Genomic DNA, 25,001 nt, shown 5'->3' on the forward strand with positions numbered 1-25,001 from the left:
CTGTTTACGCAGGCCTCCGTGTAGATGTCCGGGCTTGACTTGATCGAACGGGGCACCATGATGTGGCCATTTACCCATTTAAACGTATTTGAATGTAAATGCATTGCATTAATCAAAGTGTCAACAACCTAAATTAGAATTAACTGAAAAGGTGTTGCAAGAATCCTCTGAACGAGCAAGTCATGTGATCCGTTAGGTTGCCAAGCACCGGTGGGATATTCGTGAAAACTTATTCCTCACTCGGTTCTGAATTTTTAGCAAAAAACATAAATTGCAGACAAATAACTTGGTTCAGATTTTTTTTTTTGGCAAAAAAAAATAAAGTGCAGTCAAATTTGTCTGGTGAGAAAAAACAACACCATGTCTATGTTGTTCTCTGTACAATCTTGATAGAATGCCAAGATATCTCATACACTCCTTCGTTTGGGAGCAAAGCACATTAGCAGGATGTGCCATCGAGGGAGACGGGACTCTGCAAACAGCTGCACTGATGTTGCACCATGACTGACAGTAGCTATTAATCACTCAGCGTATGCGCGATGGGTTTGTATAATCATTGAAGCTTACGCAAATATCATTTTCAAATCTATGGCCGGTAAAAGTGAGCTGCGGAGGACGTGGACGGTTTACCAGGTTGTAATCGACAGCGTTAATTTAAGTGAAGCTCCTCGTTTGAAGCAGCTGTAGGGTTGTTAGAATTTAATCAAGTAATGAAAAATGAGTCCCTAAATTTAGAATTGCTTAATGTTAGACATACATATTTAATTAATTTAAGTAAATGTGAGAATTAGATTGAGTTGCAACAGGAAAAAAAAGAGTTTATCTCGTATAACAGAAGAATATATGATTGTTTTTCCCTTCAGTAGCAAATAGACTCGGTAAAATATAAAAACAATGGCAGATATTGATTGGTATTGAAAATGAAATAATTTAAAGCTGCCTTGTTATGTCATGACGCATTTTTGTTCATTTGCACTGACCGCCAAGGCTGATTACCTCCAGACCTGTTTAATCAAGAAATCACTCAAATAGAATCCGCTTGACAAAAGGGAGTCGGCCAAATGATGGCAAAGAGCTGCAACAAAATGCCACAATTCAAAGAAGTTCATGAACAGATGAGAAACAAAGTAATTGAAAGCTATTCATTTCTTAGGCTTTCAGACTGCAGTGAATTGTGGTTGAGAGCCGTCACACATAAATTGAGAAAGCATGGAATATTGGTGAACATTCCCAGGATCGGCCAGGCTACAGAAATTATTCAAAGAGCACACCAACACCTTATCCAGATATTCACAAAAGAACACGGGATAACACTGAAAGAACTGCTCGCCTCGGTTAAGGTCAGTGTTCATGACTCAGAAATGAAGACCAGATTAGACAACTGACATCGATGGCAGAGTTCCAAGGCGAAAACGTCTCCTAAACAAAACAACATAAAATCATATCTTAGTTTTAACACTTTTTGGCAATTATTTGCCCCAAATGCAATTGCATAAGCGTCAATTACTGGCAGATTTTTTTGCTATCCAAGTTGGTGGGCCTGGTTCATTTTACCTGTGAGTAGCGGGTATCATCTGACATATTATTCAATCAATGTGTTTTTAACCTTCAAATATCCAGATAAAGCAATTTATCCAGATTAAAAAAGTAAAATACAAGTAAGCAGTACAAATACATAAACAACAAACTGTACATGAGTCTTGATGCACCACATTATATTTTATGGTGAGATATTTTTCCATTATGATCGTTAAGATTATTATTACCACCATTTTCGTGGCCCCTCTGGCGCGCCCTTGCCTGTCCTCGAACATCTGGCGCAGGTCCCAGGTGAGGTTACCTTCCCGCAGGGGCGGTGTCTGACTCCTACTGCTCCTCATGCTCGCCTAGTGGCGGGCGGGGGCTTGGCGGTGACTGGGTGCTTTATTGTCCCTACGTCTTTCTTCTGGGAGCCGGTCAGTCGATGCGGTTGGCATACTGCAGTGGGTGCAGGTGGTGCAGGAGGTCTTGGAACCCAGGGTGGGCATTATTATGCCTGCATTGCAACTCCAAATATTTCTAATGTTTATTCATTGGTATGTCTCTGTAGTTGTTTGTTCCTTGATTTGTGCCCAGTCCCTAAGTGCTATATAAAACCTTTATGATTGTATTTACTTTCTGGACTGTGCTCGCATTTGAACTCTGTTGCCAAAGTTATTTAGATACCACATGGCCACTTCCTCCATATGTCAGTAGCCCTGGCTGACTATCTAACCCTGTTCTGCACTGTCCTCTTTGTTACTTGTTGCACAACTGCCCCACATGGTGTAGCGCGATCTTTCTAAGTCAATCAAACCTGACCCTTGCATAGGTCTGTTGTGGTTTTTGTAGTTTTTCCTCTGTTCTCTACATTTTTTTCTATCCATCCCCTTTTCAACCCTTGTTCTGTCTGACTGCATTTTCCAATAAACATCTATCACAATGTTAATAACCACAGAGGGATATCAAACACTCACAGGAAATAGTGTTTCAGCAAAAAAAGGAAGAAGATCCTCCATTCTGCATAATCCAGCAGCTAGAACAAGTTTAAAAAATTACCTTGGAAACAGATAATTTCCCTTTTCAACGTTTCCAATTGCGCAAAGTCCTGAACCCGTCAGTCAATTACATTTTATAATGTGAAAGTGGAAACTTAAAGTACATCAGACCAAACCATTCTGCAGTCTTCCTGGTACGTGGCCTACCAAAGTCGGTAAAATAAAAACGCCGCCGCACTGACCTGCTTTGCCAACCGACATCATTAAGCAGAGAAAGATGCAAGCAACTTTGAGGTTGCAAGTAAAGTGCTTTCATACAAGAAAAAATGACCAAAAAAAGAAAATATAATTGTGAGATTTCAAAAAGCCTTGAACATTTTACTTGTAATTCCAGTAAATGGTGTGAGGGAACTGGCAGGTTCAGCGATCAACAGCCAATAATATAATCAAGGTTCGTTACTTGTAACAGTTCTGTGAAAGTAACAGATGCATAATGCAACACTTGTGTTACATGTGTTAATCTGCCTTGAGTCATGCCAAGATATGTTTGGTGCTCCACTGGAGGAATGAAATCAATCCACATCGACTCAAAAAGCGAGCAGTGTGATTAAAATCATTATAGCAGCTTTAAAAGAAAGATTTACCATATCATTACTAATCCATGAGTGCCAGAGAGTCTCTTCAAAGATATTTGTTTGGTGGGCAATTTGAATACCTTTACGCCTTGAGAGTCAAAAGCGGGGTGGGATTTAATGCTAAAAAAATGCAAACCATCCAGCATTCCAGATAGAAACTCTTTCCCTTCTTCATGAATTTTAAATGTTAAAAAAAACTTTCTTTCAGTCACATTTCACTGGCAAAAATCGATTCCGACTTTGAGACTTCAGAGATTTTCAGATTTTTTTTTTTTATTTTCAGAAATACTTGAGATATCCTCAACTCAAGTTTCCCCAGGCCATTTTTCTCCTTCTTGACTCGTATATGGTGTTTTTTGTTGAATCATCTTGCTTGAAGGAAATTAATGTTTCCTCTCAGCCATTTGGCAAACTCCCCAGCTTTCACGTTTTCGATGACCAAGGTGGTGAAAAGTCCAACTGGAAAACACGATTCTCTGCCATTATCTTACCATTACTATTATTATTATCTTACCTGTTTATCATGACTACAATGGATAATCGCGTAAAGAACTATTTATTGCTCTTGAGTCTCCCTCCAGTCTCGATTCATTGCTCCTTCCCAAATTGACCACTCACCAATGTAAACAAGCATCCTCATGTTACTTGTAGAGATATGCAGTTTAATGCTTCAAACTTTGCTCTCATAAAGACCTCTTGGTGGACTCTAAAATATGAACGACACCTCTCTGTTCTTCTACTCGTTCATTAAACCATCTTCAGAGACATTTTAGCAGCACTACTTCTCCATCTGTTCAGTCTCTCAGTGTCGGTTGCGGGAAGGAACACCACTATAAGTGGTCCTTGTAATGCAATAACATTCAAGTTTGCACAATCAATTATTAATTCAAACGTTTCCCATGACAAGTTGAGCTAAAAATCACACGGTCTTGCTTAAGATCATTTGAATAAATCAGTAGCGGCAAGTTTTAAGCCTTGTTAAAATGTAGTACCGCATGTTAGATGTTAGTCATCTTACAAGACTACTTTATTATCCTTCTCTGGTTAAGCCTGGCTTTAACAAGTGAAATAATTATATAATGCTCGGAGTCCCATAGCTGCTGTCACTGCTCACTGACTGCAAATGTGGTTTAAGGCAGCTTAAATCGGCTGGGGGGGGAAAGGTTTGCGAGGGACATGAGGGAAGACACGGCATTGTATGTGAGTTTATGGGCCATTCATTATTCCCAATTCTGGTTACCTGGATAGTTTGTGTCCACATGAGCACAATCTCTAATCTCATTTAGAAAGGTGAACAGTTTATCACAAACTCATGCATAAGCAATTAGATGAAACATAATGACTAAAACATCAGCAGGTCTGCTCAAGGGTAATTAATCAAGTCGTTTCAATGCACGGGAGTTGCATTTTAAGTTGTAAGTAAAAAATGTTCCAGTTAAAGGTGCAATAAAGAAACAGTGAAAAGGCATCCAGAGCAAAAGCACAGTGTGTGTTCTCCCCCTTCAGGGTGTGCAGTCTCAGGCTCTTTGACTGCAGCGCTTATTTTAGTGCAAACATGTCAGCCAGCGCTGAATCAATTTCTCCAGCGGCGGCTCAGGTCCGTTTACATTTTTCAATTCATTTATAGTCATTATCTGGAAATAGCCCGAGGCACAAGCAATCTTAGCATCTTTATTATTGAGCCCTCAAAATCATTTCTTGTCGTGCCGTTTTGGTTTTACATTGATGTCATCGGCAATCGGGAGAATGTTTTCCAGCAAACGTGGAATAATGGCTTGTCGAGGATGGTTGATGGTTATTTTGACAGTTGTGGTCATTATGAAAAGTTTTTTTCGAATTATTTTTTAACTAAAGATTGTGTTGGGGTGCATGCCAGCTGCAAAACAATGATTAGATACAGCAATGCAATGTAGTCAGTTTGGACCAATAGAATTCTCCCAAATTTAAGAAAAATCTAATGAGGTTGCAGAGTGAACAGATGGGATGCATTATCAATATTTTTGTTAAACATTACGGTATCATACAAATTGCAAAGGGTCTTCTGTTCGCAACGGAGTATGCTTGCTAGCCTCTATCTCACTGAGCTGCGAAGGTTGGCCAGGGTCAAAAACGTTCACCGGATATTCGCCAACAGGGTTAATGGCCGTGTTTTTCTTGTTGCAAAGAAATTTTTAACATGTTCTACATTTCTTTGTGACAAGAAAACTGCAACGATTTGCAACTGTTTGCAACCTTTTGGGAACCCTGATAAAAACAACATGACACTCGCAGCTCAGAGAAATACAGGCTTTAGGTATGGCGTTGAGGTAACCTAAATTTGTGCGTCAAAACACTACATACAGTGTATTGCTAACCTCATAAATCAATTTAAAAAAAAATGTAATAAAATATGGATAATTTTGTACAAAAAAAACCTCCCAGGCCATAAAACAACGTCATAGAAAACACACACAAAAAGCACCCAGTAAGCATCCTTATAAGTAAGCCTCATGCTACATACTGTTTGCAACGTCATAATATAAACCAAGGGACCCCTATGTTATGCAAATATCTACCCAAGAGGCACTGACACAACATCAGAGCAATCTGGATGGATGCTTAGCATGCTTAGCTTCAATGCCACATCAATGCATTTCTATCTCTCAGGGCCTTGAAGCTGTAGTGGTGCTCAGCCCCAGATGGGAATAGTAATAATAATGCACCATACAATAGGTGTTTTTTCAAAGAAAAGTAATTTTGTTTCATTCAGTGATCCATCTGCTTTTCATGAGGGTGACCTGCAAAATTGACCAAAGAAGAGACCTAAACATGAACCGGAATATTACTAAGCACATCAGCTGATTCATTCTGTGGACGTAAAGGGAAAGACTGCCTCACACTTGTATTCCCAAGGAGTCCTTAGCATAAGTCCTCCCAGAGATGAAAGCAACTGATATAGGTTTTACGTTTGATCCAGCATGCACCATGTGAGAATGCTTGATAGGGCGGCACTTCTGCTTGCCTGTAGTGCAATCGCTATTTGTTGTCATTTGCATATCATTGTTAAATGAAGTTGGAATGATATGCAATTCCCGCTACAAAGTGAAAATGCTATATTTTGATTGATACCATCAGACTTCTGTTAATTTGTTAACCTGGTGATCTCTTAATCACTGGATTGGATTATTTTATTTTTGTTTCCACATGTTCTCGAAACTCAATTATCGTCATTTTATCATTTATCAAAGCGTGCTTATTTGTACGTCTGACATTTACTACACGTGTATGTGCAAAACCTTATATATGCACCAGTATGGATTCGTGGATGAGGACTAACTTATTAAAGTAAGCTTTACGTGTTTATTTTGTGTGTTGTGTGATATTAACGTTTGAGCAACGTTGAGTTATTGATATATTGTTATTGTTTTCACTATTTCGAGTGTTTCTATATTGTGATTGCATTAACGTTTGAGCCACGTTAAGTTATTTATTCTATGCGCCTTATAATCCAGTGCACTTTATAAATGGACAAAGTTTTAAAATGGGCCATTCATTGAAGGTGAGCCTTATAGTGAGGAAAATACGGTACATAAGTTTGAGTTGACTCATGTACTTGTGGCAAAGTTATAATTGAAAGAATAAAAGTTTTTGTGTCTCTTTTGACTTTTTTTTTTTCGGTTTTCTTCACACTTCGACCAGATAATTGCTTGGACTGTCTCTTCACAGAGACTGGCAATGGCCACTGTCACACTCTGTTAGCAGGATCATGTAATGCCTGTGTATAAGCTTATTGCGATACCCGTCAGTTTGGACAGAATCATTTCCTGAACAGCAGATGGGCTGTAAATGTGTGGAAACTGATTTGATGGTCCTGGTTATTAGTTCACATAGGACAGCATTTGTTTGCCGTTTTTCTGAACATGATAAGAAAATCAGGACTGAAAGAGCAAACATTTGTTCGTATTGTGTCGCTTTGGTGAAAAAGAATGCCCGACAAAAGACTCGCTGCTGTATACGATTGCTTTTCTGTTGCATGTGCCTCTGACACATGACTACAGAGTCTTTCCACAATGCCAGGTTGATGTGCCAAGTCTTTCAGCTGCCGCCTAAGGCTGGTGTTTTCGCAGGTTTCTTCATCTGTACTCAAGCCAGATCGTCTTTTCTTCCCCTGCAGTTCTGTCTTCTGCAATCCATCTTTGCTTTATGCCCTGGAAACCACTTTCTGAAACTTACTCTGCTCTTACCCAACCTCACTCTCTTAACCTGCCTTGATTTACGTATTTTCCCACTCTTTAACTCCAGGTGCTGCATTTGGCTTATTTCTATTATAAAATGAAATTTGGTGTTTGGCTTGTGAGGTTCTTACAAAAATACAGAGCTAAGATAAACTGAAAATAATAAATTCAGATAAACTTAACATTATTCAAATAATCCAACAAAAGGATAGCATATAGGACACATTGTAACTGTGAATTAATATACAAGCAACTTGTACGATTAATGTTTTTACCATTATAATAATCATGTGCTGTAATATTTTTTCACCCAGTGTCTGTGTGTGCGTGCACACGCGCATGTGAATCCGGAAAGCTTGTTATAACTTGCGACTCTGGTTTATGTACACTGCATCACTTATCGTGTTCAGGGTCACAGAATTTAGCTAACACAAGGTAGACGGATCATCAATTACTGAGCAATTGCGAATTCTGTGGCAATTGACCCCACATATCCAACATGATCCCATACCCCAAATCATTTCTGTATCTGATTCTTTTGGTGGCCTTGTTTGTGCTCCCTGTTTATGTGCTTATAAAGTTCTCAACAGCAGAAAGTCCTACATCAAGTATTTTACACAAGCTCAGCAGTAGAAAATATCAATGTTTGTTTGTTGCCTTTAGTAGAGTTATTGCAGAACCACCACAGAGCGGAGTGACTGCTGCCAACAGAGTTTCTCCAAAGTCTGTGTCCGCATGAATTCAAATTCATTATTAGCACATAATGCGTATTCGGGTAGACCTAAGCACATGGCTCGATAAACAGTCTGTAAAAGAATCCCTCTTGCGGTTCTGCCTGCCTAATTCTTTTTCTACTTGCTACAGAATAGCGGGATTAAACAAATATTAGAAGCGAAAGCATGGAGTTTGTCGGACCCACTGGCCAACCATTTTCTTGATCATACATATCAATTCATCCATTTTCTATCAGTATCAGCCAATTGACATTTAATATTCCGAAAACTCATTAAGTCAGATCACTTGTATCTCATAGCACCACTGTACTATAATGAGGTTATATGATTCTCTTGTCCCTTGTGTTTCTACTTACAAAGGCTTCCCAGATAAAATATCTCTCTTAAATATCAATATGGGTTGCTGTGTTTTCTTAGTCAATATGATTTGTCCTGGGTTTAATAAAAATAAATAAATAACTCGTGTGAGCAAGAAGAATATCTGTCTGATTTCTAAACTATTATAAGCAGACGCGATGACCCGTAATGTCTTGCAGCAGCGGGATGGAGACTTCTTATGTGACCCCCCATCGTCAACACAAGAATCCCACATTTGTTTCCCTAGCAACACATCCTCAAGAAACTGATATGTTTACAAGAATGCTTCCTGAGACAAATTGTGCAGCATAACCAGAAACCTGTTGCAGTAAACTTTGCACAAAGGCCCTGTTTAGCACAGGATGGAGATTAGCATATTTTCATTTGCGAAAGACTCGCTGGTTGAGTCTATAATCCCTGAGCACGAGTCTTCTTGAATAAACTCCGAATGCACATCCATGACCCAACCTACTCCCGTTGGAATAGGCTGTTTAAATTCTAAGCCTCTTTCATGTTCTTCCATATCTACCTGCCATAAACAGGCCATTGGCTCTATCTTACTCGCCACTGTATGTTGCAGCATTCGCCCGATTACTCACAGCACAGGCGTTTCATTTCAGCTAATCTCGGTCCCCGTGATCATCCACCTGTCCTTCCTTTCATGTGTGGTTATTTATATAGACGCTTACTCAAAAAAATAAGCAAAGCTTGTTTATAGTTGAAGGAATTTGACTCTTACCGAGGGTGATATGGGCCAACATTTGAAAAACAAAATAGGGTAATGTTAACTGGATGAGATAAAGTTAGATGGGCATCATTTGATCTACTGTATCTGAACTTCAGATACCTATTATTGTATTGTAAATTTAGTTTTTGTGTATGTAGACACGCTCACAAATATATCACTTCTGATATGCAAAAAGGAAAATGATCACGCCAACTGAAAATAAGAAAGTTGTCGCTGAAAGTTGCTTTATCGATGACATTTTATTTTAGTTTTTTTTCGAACACATAATTTAGCCTTACTGTGATTGGCTGGCAGACTGGCAGGGTGCACTCCATTTCTTGTCAAGTCAGTCGGAAAAAGACTCCATCTTTCATGTGGCTTTAATTTGGGTAAGCACTCTAGAGATTGATATGGCTTTATATTGTATTTTCTTATTGTAATTTTTCTGTTCCATTTGGCTTGTTCTTTTCAATCCAAATCTCTCTCCACATTCTCTTCTCTTACCTAATGCCCTCATGTCCTTCCTCACTACATTCATCAACCTTCTCTTAGGTCTTGCTCTTGCTATCTGTCTTGGCAGCTCCATACCTATCACCCTTCTACCACACTCTCTCCCCTCTGGATGTGTCCAAAACAAGTTGACTCTCTTTAACTCCCCCCCAAATTATCTAACGTTGCCTGTCTCTCTGATGAGCTCGTTTTTAATCCGATCCATTTTGGTCACTCCTAAAGACAAATCTCATCTGCCTTCTTCTTCAGTGCTACTGTCTCCAATGCGCACATCACAACTTTCTTATACCACTTCATCCTAGCAGAATATCACATAAGACCACTGACACATTCACATATGACCGCTGACATTTTCCTCCACTCGTTCCAACGTGCTTGTTTCAGTTTCTTATATATCACTATTGCAAAGAGGAAGGGGCTTAGAGTTGATCTCTGCTGCGGTCCCACCTCCACTTGAAACTCATCTGTCATACCTGCAGCACACCTCAACACTGTTCAGCTATTCTCATGCAGGTCATATACTATACTAACATACTTCTCTATCACTCTAGTCCACAGGTGTCAAACTCAAGGCCCGGGGGCCAGATACGGCCCCCCACATCATTTTATGTGGCCCGCGAAGACAAATTGTGCATCAAATTCGTGTGTCATTACTAGGATTGCAAATTGTCTTCAATTTTAATATCTTTTTTTTTTTTTTTAATATTTGACCAGTTTTTACTAGTCTGATTTGAAAACAAGTTATTTGCCAGTTTGTTTTGTAGCTTTTACTGTATATAATATGAGGTGCTCATACATTTATTTGGGTTGACAGTCATAATGGCCCTATGAAAGAAGCTATGACTACAATGCGGCCTGCGAAAAAAATGATTTTGACACCCCTGCTCTAGTCTTTCATAAGGTACTATGGTTCCTCTCTGGGTACTCCCTCATGGACTTTTTCAACACTTAGAAATGCACAATGCCTTCTGACCTCTGCAATTCTCCATCAACAGCCTCAAGGCAAATATTGCATCCTTAGCCAGCTTCCGTGGCCTGAAACCTTAGTGTTGGTCATGAATTCTCACTTCTGCCCCAAATCCAGCTTCCACTACTCTTTCTTATGTTCTTTTCCACTTAATCACAGCTTGTTTTATTTCTGATCCACTTCCTAGGTGAAAAAAAAATCATAGACCTATTCCTATTGCCTGCAACGGTTTTCCTTTTTTTTTCTTCAATACAACACCGAGTTGTTGCGTTAAGCTCCACACAGTTTGACATGCCTTTAATATATTGTCAGTCGCACAAACAAGATCCATTCAGATCAAGAGTAACATTTCTATTATCTGTTGACGCACTCCCCTGTCATGTTTTTTATTGTGTGCACAATGTTCAGAGACTGAAGTGCTAAATAAATAAAGAATGAAAAATAAATTAACTCACAATGATGAAAGATGATCAGTCAGTTTTATGCCTACTTTGGAACACACTTGGGGTTTTTTTTGCACTCAAGAGCTCCTATCACACCCACGCTAATGTTAAATTTGCTGTCTATTTGGTTCATGTTACATCATTTCCATATCTTCTCATCTTTTAGAGAAGAGCACACCTATTTCTTCCACTTAAATCAAACATTCATCCCTCGTCTGCACTGTTGTCTTGGAGACTGTCTTTCTCATTTGATCCTCACCACCTGCAGCGATTTGGTCTAACATTTTTCACTTGCCCCCTAATCAAATGTGTGAAACTAGATAAATGTTGTTCTGTCTGTCTATTCACTCATCCATCCACAATCCCAAAATATGTGAATGTGAGCGGTGTGTCAGTCGTTTGATTGACATCAGTCCACAGTGTAACCCAACTCTCACATTGTCAGCTCCATCTTCTCCGTGATTCGTAACCAGCCCAGAATCCAGTAGCCTCAATTTGATCCACTTGATTTAATTTAGGCTGTGCATGGTGGCAGTCTTCTTCGAAACGCTCTGAACTATAATTCACAGGGACAATCCTGCCCTGCCCTTTATATGTCAATCGTATTGGGAGAAAATAAGTCTTAAGACTCAGCAAAGTCTCCATCACTCCCCTGATAAATGTCAGTCTTCTAAAACTTTAAATAGACCATTTCCACACAATCTACTTAGACGGATTGATCTGAAATAGGTCTCAACAGGCACCATACTTTCTTTCCTATTTGGACCTTTCATGTGACATACCCACCTAAATATTTTAGAGCTGTGGGCGCACCAGGCAGACACTAAATCGATGATTTATTATCCTAGAGACAGTAATCCCAAAGATACAAAAAAATTATGGAATTCTACCACCTCCACTCCCCCCCAAAAAAAGTTGTTGACTGATGAAGTTGATGACTCGTTTATTCTCCTTTAACAACCTGAAACAAGGGCTATATGAGTCACCATTCAACAGCCCATTAAGTGTTATTAAAGAATCATCAGGTAATAATTAGCTCATTATGTGTGTTTATCGATCCTTGGCCTCTTTATACATCAGTCATTCTTGATTAACAGCTGAAATGAAGAGAACCATGTTTATTCCTGTTGACTTTGATGAAGTCCTGCAGAAAGCATAGATTGTTATATTGTCATTTATGAGCTTTTATAATTACATAGCTCTCGGTATAATTCAATGAACAAAGAACGTAGTGGAGCATAGCAGGAATATTTCCATACAATGGGGTAAAAAAAAAATAATTATAAATGTTCACTCTTCCTTTCTTATCTGACTCATTAGCCCCCCCCCCCCCCCCCCCCCTGGGTCCCAAAGTCTGGTCTTGATGAAAACTGCTTGTTACAGTGTTCTATAATAGCTTCATAATAATAATTTTATTCATTATTTTGATATATATATTTCATATACAAATCATGACTTCTGTTCATATTCATTGTGCATAGTGATGTCACCAGTATTCTGTTTGTGCATACTGTTACCAGTATTCTGTTTAAACTCTGTGTTATTAAGTGGAAATTAATTAAGTCAAATTAATTGTTTTTCACAACACCCAGCACCCTCAACCTATAAGTTGTTCTTTTTGTCTGCTGTAACATCACCATAGCAACAATTGAAAGGCAGGAATTCAGGTGAACTTCCATTTTTTGAACATATCCTTGAGCCAGTTCCTCGAATAATGACAAACATTTCTCAAAAGCAGTTTTGGTTCATAAATAAAGAAATAGTGTCTCTGATTGAAGACTTTTTTTTATTTGACATATACGTTCTCAAAATAAAAAGACTAAATACATTACATAAGACTCCATAAATAAATAAACCATTTGTGGCAGACCGGATCTTGATACCTGGCTTTGAGTTTGAAACAATTTTTTAATTTGTATGAAGTCATGTGATCTTAACTCCGTTGGAGTCCTGGGCATACTCCATTTTTTTTTCTCCCCTTCATATATAACATTTATACTTTTTCATTTGCAAAAGGCTCTCAAATGATTTGTGCTTTTAATGCACTCAAGAACAATATGCACATTTCACACAATGCTCTCAACTAAATAAAGTGACTCATGACTTAGAGGAGAAGAAATGTGTCGTTGTCTATAAATTAACCAAAAGACACAAACACTTAAACTTAAATCTCCTGGGATGTGTTTTCTGGGAAATTGTCAGCTCCTAAGCTATTGTTTATCATGTTTTATGGCTCATTTTGGTGTTCTTTGGCCTCCTATATTGCAAAACAACCTCAATCAATTGTCTTTGTCAGCCTGACAACCCAAGAATGAAACTGTGCTGCAGCAAATCCCTTCCAACAGCGCAGCATCCTTTGACAGCATGTATTACAGCAGGATGCTGACAGCCACATCAAGACACAATTCCTGAAGGAATAAGCCGTTGATTATCGCTTGTGACAAAAGCTTTTCTTTTAACTTTCTCGTCACTATGAAGAATGACCTTCAGAGTGGAAAGAAGAGAGGGAGGGCAGAAGCATCCGAATAAATTACAGGCTGCTGCCCTTGTCAAATGCCTCCTGCAGTGGTCTCTCACAAATACATTCTCCTAGAAAAGAAACAACACTACAACCAACAATTACACTTTCCACCAAAATGGAACCATGAGAGACTGCTGATTTTTCACTGTGGACTGAAAACGTATGGCTTTGACATCAAGATGACTATGAGACGAGAAATAAATGGTTCAAGTTTTTAATTAAGTTCAAGTATTTAAGTAAGTGACCTTACTTGGGAGTTTTTCATACCTCTTCACTTGAGAGGCAATTTTGCTGACATCTAATAATAAATGGCGGTCAGCCAGGATTTTATAGTGGGTCTAGTTTTTTCTTCATATTCAACAATTCAAGTCATTTCAACATATTGGAACATGGAGCCCAGGTGGCATTAATACTGTAGGTATGGTGAATATATGGATGAAAGAGATTTTTTTTTTTTATATGACCGACAGGTTACAGTCACTTCTGCCAGTTGACACTGCTTCTTGATTATGAAAAGAAATGGCCAAATATCGTGTTGTAATGATAATGTGCTAGTTCCCACAGCTGGAGTAGTGAAAGCGAAAGGTTTCTCTGGCTGAAGTAACTTTGTATTTGTGATGAACTTTTGATTATAAATAAACGAATGAATGAATATGCAAATAAATAAAATAAAAACTTTCATGATTCCAAGGTCATGAAAGTTAAAAAAGTAAACTCATATTTATGTATACGGCGCCACACAACAAAGCTTTAAGTGCTGTATTTAAATGATGAAAGGTAACAGCCAGAATAATCATAATACACTTATAAATAATTAAAAAGCTGTTGCCAGCCACCACTGCCTTTAAAAACTTTTAATATAGTCTTCACAAACAAAACTCAAATATGACACTGAGTTTCAGTCACATGGTCCACTACATTTGCTCACATGAAAAATGGGTGGATTTTAAAAAGTGATATCTTCTACGTTGTCTGATCCAGATGTAAATACCTGAAAATCTAAGTAGAAATGTTTATCCGTCTTACATTCATGTTTTGATGCCAACTATTTTAAAATAGAGATTAGTATTAGAATTGTAAATTGTGGATATGGTGTAAGGCAGAAGAGCTTTAACGAGGGCAGAGTAAACAGGAAAAGCATCTAAGTAATTACTCCTTGGCTGTCAGCCTCCTGACATGCTGGGTCACAGTTCATCATGGAGTTTTAGAGAAATCGTTTGTTCTCATAAGTTAACCAGCATCTCAGCGACTGTCCGTCACCTCCAGATCTTCTATTGATTGTCTGCAAAAAATCTTTCTTCATGTCCGGTTCTCACACCTCTCCCGATCACAAGAGAAGATGGCCCTGTTTTTAAAGAGCTATAAATAAGATTTTTAATGGCTCCGACCAGTCTAAATGACTGCCATCCATTGAAAGGGTAGCCGACACTCTTGATCAATACCAATGAGTTCAGGATCACCTTGGCAGGTGCTGACATTTCTCACTTTCTGAGTGTTATGCTCCGTTTAAGAATCTAATCAGGCTGTGTGGAAAAAGTAAAAAGAGAGCGTTTATTAAGAATGTCTTAAAACCAGGGTTGCGCGATCAGGCTAACTCTCATTTGGGCACTCAAGAAGTACATTTTCAAGGACAGACAACACGGTGGTCAAGACAAAATTCAACTGAGTTGAGATATAAATAATGTTGACAGCTGCAAGGATGGCAATAAGAGCACTTAGATTGGAGCGAGACAATGCGAGATGTGAAGTTGCTGACGTGCACATCATCTTTCAAGATCACGAATTGTGTGGTATGATGTTGGTGCCTTCCAAGATCAATGTGTGATGGCTGGCTGCGAAACATTTCATTGCCATAGACAAGGCCGATGCCTTTCGTTCTAAACTGTACCAGCAGTTTTTCTATCACAGTTGCCAACTATTCACCGTTATTAACTTTTCACTCTGCAGTGAATACGCTGACCCGAAGAGGGATTAAGAGGCTTCTTGAATTTACAGGCAATGTCTTGCAATCTAGAGGGCACTACGGGCATTGTAAAAGGGAAATAAATATGCCACTCACCCACTGTCAATAAAAATAGCATCTGGGTAAAGTGAAGATTTCTCGTAGGAAATTGCACGAGTGGAGGCATGAACCTGAATTGGGTAGATTAGCCAAAATATTTTCTCAATTAAGGTTACAGTTCCTTTAATACATTTTTTTCAAATTATTACTCGAGCAGGACAAAGCACTGAGTGGGAAAAAGATACCCAAGTATTTCATTTTTTATGTTCTTTAAGGATGGATGTTAGAAAAATTGTATTCAAATAATTTTGGGTAGGGAAGGGAGTTGGTCATCTCTTACCTCTGACATAATCTAATGTAGGGGTGTCAAACTCATTTTTTTCGCGGGCCGCATTGTAGTCATAGCTTCTTTCGGAGGGTCATTATGACTGTCAACCCAAATCAATGTATGAGCACCTCATATCATATACAGTAAATGCTACAAAATAAAAAGGCAAATAACTCGTTTTCAAATCAGACGAGTAAAAACTGGTCAAATATTTCAAAAAACAGATATTATTAAAAGTGAAGACAATTTGCAGTTCTAGTAATGACACACAAATTTGATGCACAATTTGTCTTCGCGGACCACATAAAATGATGTGGCGGGCCGTATCTGGCCCCCTGACACCTGTGATCTAATGGATCTAATTTCATTTTAATTACTATCTTAAAACCCATCCTACTAAGAACTCCATTGTTTCAGCAGCAATAGTGGATAGAAGAAATAAAACCAAAATAATGTGCAAGGAGGCCACAAAATATGCACCCATTGTGTTAACATGATAAACTGTACATTCACATACACAGTACAAAAGGAAGAGCTCACATAGTGCTTCAGATACAAACGCCATAAACATCAGAATTGAATTTGCATCATAGAAGAAATTCATGTAAGAAGCACACTGCACAGAATAAAAAGATCCACGCCGAAACTATCCAGTACTGTGACAGCCGCAGTCGTGAGGGTGAAGAGGAAGCTCTCCTTCACACAGTGCGGGTACAAAAGTCTGTCGCTGAAGGAGCTGTGCAGTGCTGTCAGTGTCCTAGGGGGACTGTTTAAGGTTGTCCAGCGTAGTCGACAGCTAAGCCAGTGTCTCTCTCTCTCTCTCCCTCCCTCTGATTTATACAAAACCTGGATGATGCCATGTGGTTTTTGAGTCCACAAATTAGTTGTCATCATTTTAGCTGGAAAGACAAAGTTCTATTCCATTTACTATGGACTATTTTATGGCTGACTGTGCTGTGAAAAAGCGAGAGAGGCAGGTGTCAGCCAAATCTCCTTAGCCGAGGTACAAGCGTGGCATTCTGTACCTTTGCTCAAGCATACAGTTTTATAAATGTGTAAATAATAGATGGTGAACTGTCACGGTATGCGAGTCAGTGGAACTTGAATTATGAGCTTGTTTCTTTTGGATAAAACGTGTTGTTGTTGTTGTTTTTTTTGATAATCTCCGCACAGACCTATTCTTGAATAATGAATGTCGATCTATTCCTGTTTAATTAGGGTAACATGTTTGTTTCCAATAAGGCTATTATGAGGTGAGGAAATGTGCAATTAAGAACAAGCAGTGTTGGTTGTTTTGTTCTTTATAAAAATAATTTGATCCATCATCGCTTTGTATCTAGCCAGAGGTTCCATTGAAATTAAATCAATTAAACCACATTCGATTGCTCTTCTGATAAGACATACCACTCCTCTTATTCCCTTTGTGTAGTGATATGCATGCTGATACAGAAACCTAACGAGTATTGCATTTTTTTGTGTGTATCAAATTTGTCTCTACACGTGCGCATAATTTTTTGGTGTGTATCAAATTTGTCTCTACACGTGCGCATAATTTGTGTTAATGCAACTATGAACAACTGAACAGTATGAAAAACCCAATTACTAAGCGTTGCAAAGGTCGAGAGCCTCTTGATGAAAACAGATAAGCGATTAAGTCTAGCTTTCACAGAGCAGCTTTCAAGAGAATGTGAAAGGACATGAAAAAGATGGAAAGATTAGTGATATTCATCTGCAGTTGTTTTCACAGGCTTGATTGAAGTGGAAAAAATGAATGTGAGCACTGATGTTGGGGTTTATGATGTTCAATCTGTGGAAGACACATTGGTAAACATGAAGAAATATAGCTTTGGGTCAAAGCTTCCTTGGGTCTTTTGAAAACTGCTACGTATGTCAAACTTTTATTTTTGTTTATTTATTTCATTTAAACCGCCACCAAAGGGGAAAAGCAGATCAAAATAACAACCGACACCAGCAACATATTGGGTGACCGTGTCTATCATAACAGTGCAAGGAAATGTCTCGGAAATCGAAATTGGGTAAGAAATTGGCTGTTTTTGTTTGAAGCAACCATTTCGGACGAATACTAGGGCTTTGAATACTCCCTCCCCTGTTCCCTTCCTCTCCCCCTGTCTTGTGTGCACCTACTTCCTCTCAGTGGCACCTCATTATCCCGGATTACATCATGTCTCATTCTGTCACATCGCCAGTTCATTGTATTCAGTCGTCATGTTCCTGCATTGATTGCAAACTTTGATCGTGTTTTGATTTTTGACCTTGGCACATTTTGGATACCACTGCCTATGGTGACTGTGTACTAAGTGCACTGACTGCTTAGTTTTATTAACAGTTTCTGTCTGGATGGATTTGTGCCTCAGGTCCTGCTTTTGCCATCTAGTAGTGATCTCGACGTCACTATAAAAAAGGAAGTGCAATGTGTGCTGCATGCAGCTTTAATTGATTATTGTTGTTAACATTATTATCATTATTATTTTGGGGTCTGTAATTTTATGAACTGATTTTAATAATATGATTGTAATATTATAGTATACCATTGATCTATTGTATAATGTTTTTGAATTGTAATAGCAAATTTTCATGCGAGTCAGTATGAGTATTTGCTCTACTTGGTCTGACTGTAATGAGACCTGGGGCTCACATGCATATATAACTGGGCCATCTGGGAGCTTTTTTTTTCTTTTTGCATAATGCCTCACATAGTTTGTTGGCGTTTGATGGCAGTCAAGTGGAAGAGTTACACAAAACATCTCACTTTTGCAGAACGTTGCAGTGACGTAGAGAAAGATTTCAATTCATCATGTCAAGAAAATCCCACTGTGCCACATCCAGTTAGATGAATCAAAGATTGAGCTCTGTATGGCACTCAGTTAGTTTCCATATGGCAGCATTGGAGTCATGGATAATCACTGTAATTACCTTGAATGTTTGCACTCTGGACCATTTGCCTCGCCAGCTGTCATTGCTGAAGCATCTGCTGAGTATCACGCATGTGCTGGCTCACCCCGCGTTCCTCCTTTTGACCACCTAAAAGCACATGTCCATTAAGTTTATTCACAAAAAGTAAAGGCAGTGGTGCCTCTACCAGTATAGTCCTTTCAATAAATGCCATGCCGTCGTGACTTAATCGGCTCCTCGCTCTGCCCGTATTGCTCTGACGTGACTTCATCCTTAATAAACAGAAAAGGCTTCATCTCGCTGAGCTTCATGAATCTCACAGGTCGCACAGCAAATCAACTTTGATTATAGGAATGTCATAATGCAACCTTAATTTTAAGAAATATTGCTTGGCTGACCTTTATATATACATATATAATTTCTGACGAACTGTCAAATCCCTTATCCTATGCAGAGAGCACATATTGCAATCATCTGACCAGCCAGAGGATACTTTCAAAGAAAAATCTATTTAGGAACCGGCCAATAAAAACTGTTTTAATAAGGTCAGGTCCTTATAGAAAAACCTGGAGGGTGATTCAACTGACGTGGCACCTTGATTACAAGTCAATCAGATCAATGAGTGGTATTTGCTTGACAAGCAGACTTGATGTCTTGATGAGGACACACATAAGAAGAGAGAAAACACTCTTTCCTTTGTAAAGCCTGAAGAAATATTGTCTCGCTGAACATCTTCCTCACAGCGGGCCAACTTTCAAATCTTGTTTTTATTCTCGTGTCGATTAAGCATGTTACTTGCATGAGTTCTGCCGCTTTCGCCAGTATTGCAAAAACATGCATGTAAGTTTAATTGAGGACGGGCTCCTTCAGCTCTGACAGGAATAATGGCCCAGCAACTGAGTATTATTATCGGTCAGCCATGTTGTGCATCAAAACAGATATGGGCAAATGTACCTCACGTTAAAGTCAGGCAATTTCACACGATTACAATCAATATGTGTTTTATATCCTCGTAATAAATGTTTTAGTTGTGCGAAACACCCAGCTTGCACTGTATTTGACCACGTTTTTATGGAATGATCTGTGGGCCTCGCTGACTCATTTCTGACAATCTCATCTGATTAGAATGTGAGAGATGGTGCAGGAGTCTGGATCAGGTGTAATCTAGCCACATTTCTTCTCTTCCTGCTGAGACTGGTGCTGCATTGATGCATATTTCATATGCTTCTTGTCATTTTTAAGAGAGGATTAGTCTGATGGCCTTGTACATCAAATTTACATGCCGCTACATTTTTTATATATTTTGCTTTTTTTTTTACCTTTCTAAGTGAGAGATTAGTCTGATGGCCCCATAGATCAAACAAGTCAGATTCCCTTTGGAAAAAAAATGGAGAAGAACAACTAAATGGTGATATTTTCTTTGAATATGCACAGCATGATTTTGACACTATTTGATTTTCCTGAGGAAGAGGTTGTCAGTTTAGCATTGCATACCTGCTGATGGTGTTGACATTACAACTTTAAATGACATTCAATTTCAATATAATACAGTGCATTCTTTTGACCCTTCATACTATAAAAGAGGCACAGAAATAACAACTAGTTTTTTGCAAAGCAGAGCATGGTCCGATTTAAAATATTAATAATCATCATCATCATCATTATCATTATTATTATTATTATTATTATTATTATACATTACTTATTTAACTTATGTCCACATGAAAACGAGTAAGTGAAAATAAAAGTTTTAATATAATCTTATGTCCCACATTGATCTTTGTCAAACGCAAATGTTTCAGTGTCCAGCAAAAATATTACCAATCCAATGTTTAAGGAGGAGGAGATATTCTTCCATTCATTCAAAGTAGCATGTTTTGCATGTTAAATAAAGTCAATAGGCAACAACTTGGAAAAACTGTTAAAGATGTATACAGCAATGAATGCAGTGTCCAGCAGCTGCTCTAAATTGTTTCCATAAAATGTTGCAGTGAAAGTGTTATCATGATGATGACAATTGACTCCAGGGAGTCATTGCAGAAAAACACATTTACGGTGCCATCAAATCAATGCCATTATAGCAAAAATAATGGTCACTCTTGCCAAAAGAAAGCTTTCTCAAATTTTAACTGGAGAAATAGTCACTGTATACAATTACATATACATAAAAATACCCTAATCGGCGGTGCACATGCGATGATTACATTTGGCACCTTGAAGATTAGAATTCAGAGCCGGGCTGAAATTAGACATAAAGGTTGAATGGAACGACTGTGTGTTGTAAGATAGAAGAGAATTGAGGTGAATAAAGAAGATGAAAGGTAATTATTGTTCACAAGAAAATGTGCTTTTGGAGCAGAACTCTGACATTCCCTCTAAGAGGAAAATTACATGTCACACGAGCAGTCTGACCTGCTCTGACAAATATCTTTATGCACTTCTTCATGCTGGAGCAGCCTCTGCAGGTTGTAGGATAACAAATGTCTTTTAAAGAGAAGCAATTAATACTCACTGTAGGAAATGTTTTATACTGTTATTTTACCTCTCATTTGGCAGGTTTCCTGTCCTGCTAAGTATCAGAGCACTAATTATGATGATGAATGCTGACTATAAGCTTAACGAGTGCTTGCCTCGGGTTGGAGCATCGAAAAAAGGTCTTGCTTAAAATAGGTATATCATGATGATTGTTATAATTTATTCTGAGTTATTACCGCACTATAAGGCGCACCGGATTATAAGGCGCACCTTCAATAAATGGCCCATTTTAAAACTTTGTCCATATATAAGGCACACCTTCAATGAATGGCCCATTTTAAAACTTTGCCCATATGTAAGTCCATATATTTGGACACACCTGCCGTAGTGGCTCACTATTGGTCCATATATAAGGCGCACCGGATTATAAGGCGCGCTGTCGGCTTTTGAGAGGTTATTAGGTGCGCCTTATAGTGCGGAAAATACGGTAATAGTACAAGAGGCCATCTGCCTTATTAGGTTATCTTAGAGTTACTGCGTAGGTGTAGCTCCCCATGCCGCTACCTTTGTCAAATTTTGTCAGATTTTACTGGGTCATTCTGCTTGCCCCCAAGCGCCCACACGCCTTTGTATATCACCAGTAGACCAAGTAGACAGAGTTCATTCATTATGGAGCGCTATCTCTGTGCAAGTCTCTTTGAACATGCAAAGGGAGCTCATCTGTTTAATTAGTTTGTCTCTTCAATGCGGCTGCACTGCACGTCATTGTGGCTGCCACGTACTGCGGTCATTAGACGTTATGAAATGTGAGCTTCTGCCTTCTACCACTGCTGTTTGCTCATAAGTCGTCTCGGTCCAAGTGATGCGTTGGATTCCCTCCAAGACTTGTCCTTTTATTGATCTGACTCTTTTATTGCACCATCACATTCCTTTAATTCATTGAATGGCTTCATGGCCACAAACTGCGGTTAACTGAAAATAGTTCAGCAACGTTGAGTGTTAATGCTTGGAGGTGTTTTAATAACATTGTTTTAACGAACAGTGATTATTAATTTAAATGAACCTTCACTTTTAAGTGTTCTATAACTTGTTCTTTCCTTGGGTTTAATGACTGTTGTCTTTGCAAATGTAAGGCTACATTGCACACGCACGCACACACAAACATAAAAAACATCCATATTAAACATCAAACATTATAAACAAGTAGGCCTTGACTGGCATTGTCGGTAAATGAAATACCTGCCTTAGCTTTAGAAGAGTTGAAGACAGTTAGTGTGAGATGCTGGCAGTGAGAGTCCTAGGATGAATGGGCCCGGTACTTTGGCACCTAGTCGGACCACCACCCAACCACAAGCACGCAAACGCACGCATCACACACAGTCACATAAAAAATATTTTGGGAAAAGTACATTGGAGTGGACCTTAGATTTTCTTTCAAATATTTTTTTTTGTTAAATTATTCTACTGCAACGGCAAAGAATAATAGAATATGAGCAAAACAATAGATTTTTTTTAAAATGTACAAATCTGGCATGAATTTAAAAATAATAAAAACCATAAGCAAACATACTCAGCTCATCGAACAAAGAGTCTCACAATTAGAAATCGATGGAATGAGCGGGGATCTTCCTGGTTAATTGCTTGTAAAGGCACTTTTATTGGGCAAGCATCAGAAAAAGCTGACTCACAATGAATGAGTCACGACACAAACAATGGGCTCACTAAACAGAACACTCACTTAACTTGGGTTATAGGGTAATAAATTACAGGTACCGCAATTTCCATACTGTTGAATGCATGCTTGACCCACAAAATGTAAAGGAGCCGTATCATACTATTTTTCACAGTTAACTGTATTAGCATATATATGATTATACGACATTATTTTGGTGGCTATTTTACTTACTTGGCTATTTAAGTTGTAGGACAACTTGTTCCTAATTAATAATGACTAGAAATTGAGCACATTGCAGAGGGTACGTGGAAACAGTTTATATTTCATTTGACAGCTGCTCGGAGAGAGTAGTAGGTGTGTGTTTAGTCTGCAGGGGTGGCTCCTCACTTTGTGACACCACAAACGATTGTTTTGTTAGATCAGGCAAGGCTGGTGCTTAGAGAGGAGGAATGAGCAGGAAATCTCCTAGATGCCTTTCTTTTGCAGCTAATAGTTGCTCCTCCATGTTGCTTTGCTTTGCTTTGCTTTGCTTTGCTTTGCTTTGCTTTGCTTTGCTTTGCTTTGCTTTGCTTTGCTTTGCTTTGCTTTGCTTTGCTTCGCTTTGCTCCGCTTCGCTTTGCTTTTCTATGCTTTGCTACAAACACCATTACATGATACAGAAAATAATTTGTTATCTAGAAGTCTTGTCCTTGTTGGGAGAATGATGAGTTTTAGAAAACTTAAATGTAAATTGTAATAGCTGAGAATGTCGGGTGAACCTCTGTCAAGTTCTAACTTCAACTGGATATTTTGATGTATTGTTTAACTTTGGTGCTTTATTCAAAAACCGGTTTTCCGAGTTGAAATCATTTCCCCTTGTGAAATGTCACAGTGGATCTTTGAGACTACTACTATTCTAGCTTCACTTTGATATTGCTGTGGCTCAGACTGGATTTTTTCCACATCTGAGCAGCAGTAGTTCTATATTGCACAGAAAGGTCAGATGACAAGCTGTGAATATGATTAAGAAAAGGATGTAAAGACTGTTTTTCTTTTTCATACCAAGTTGAATTTGAAGGTGGAAAAGTTATCATTAAAGTAGTCTTATGTAAAGGTTCAACCTGAATATTTACAGTACCTGAGCTCTAATGTCACAGCGAATCAAAGCTTCCAGTGTCAAATCTCCTCAGTCCCAGAACATCACAGACCAGACATGTTAACAGGGTTACACAACAGAGGCAGGAGCTTTCAAATGCACACCAAGGGACCAACTAAAGTCAACACTTTCAGCTTCTATCTTTTCACTTATAGAGGGGAAAAAAAATATGTTGATGTGTGACAAGAAAAAAAGCAGCAGTTTACTTTTGTGTCCTGAGGCAAGAGCTGCACCGTAATGACAAAGAAAGTCTGACAGTTGCATGGATTTGTCCTTTGTCATGTCCGCAGAGAATACAGTACAAGTCCACGTGAAGCCACAATAAAGTGTATCTGTACGGTTTTTTGCAATATTGATGTAAACTGCTGTTCTTGAACTGGCCAGTAGTAAGAAAACATGATGCAAGACTATTTCAGTGAATTTCCACCATATTTGAAAAGTCAATTATTCCATATAAACACCAAGCTTCACAGTTCTGAAGTTCAGTATTTGAATCCCAGCTTTGGAACCATGCAAATAGTTTCATCATAAGTTTTTTGTAATGCTTCGTCGGCTATTTAAGAGGCAACTGAGATTTGTCTCCAGCCAATCACAGGGCACGAACTGTATAAAAACAACAACATTCATACCCAAGCGAACATGCATTTTTTTGGGAATGTGGGAGGAAACCGAAGGAGTACAATGCAAACAAGCGTGATGTTAAATAATGTGAAAACAAATTAATAAAACCTCACTTTCGAGTTTTGTGTGACGCCATGATTAATGACAGTGGAAACGACAGAGTTGTGTTTTTGTTTCGTACAAAATCTAACCCTCTTTGGTATATTCGACTTCAGCGGCTCCATTATG

General features: G+C 38.6%; 1 long non-coding RNA gene across 2 annotated transcripts; it reads right to left on the reverse strand.

Annotated features, from left to right (window-relative positions):
• Nucleotides 1–3,456: 3,456 nt before the first annotated feature.
• Nucleotides 3,457–24,314, reverse strand: LOC148393427 (uncharacterized). 2 transcript variants are annotated; one of them, XR_015860132.1, is made up of 4 exons: nt 24,135–24,310; nt 22,586–22,669; nt 18,889–18,996; nt 3,457–3,610 (listed from the first exon to the last, which is right to left on the reverse strand). It is a non-coding gene; the product is annotated as an uncharacterized LOC148393427 (long non-coding RNA). The 2 variants fall into 2 exon arrangements; XR_015860131.1 differs by lacking the exon at nt 3,457–3,610 and adding an exon at nt 12,555–17,761 and having other exon boundaries at nt 24,135–24,314.
• Nucleotides 24,315–25,001: the final 687 nt, after the last annotated feature.

The sequence above is a fragment of the Syngnathus floridae genome, chromosome 9 (genome assembly GCF_059516105.1).
Source record: "Syngnathus floridae isolate MCC-2025c chromosome 9, RoL_Sflo_1.0, whole genome shotgun sequence".
NCBI classification, from domain to species: domain Eukaryota; kingdom Metazoa; phylum Chordata; class Actinopteri; order Syngnathiformes; family Syngnathidae; genus Syngnathus; species Syngnathus floridae.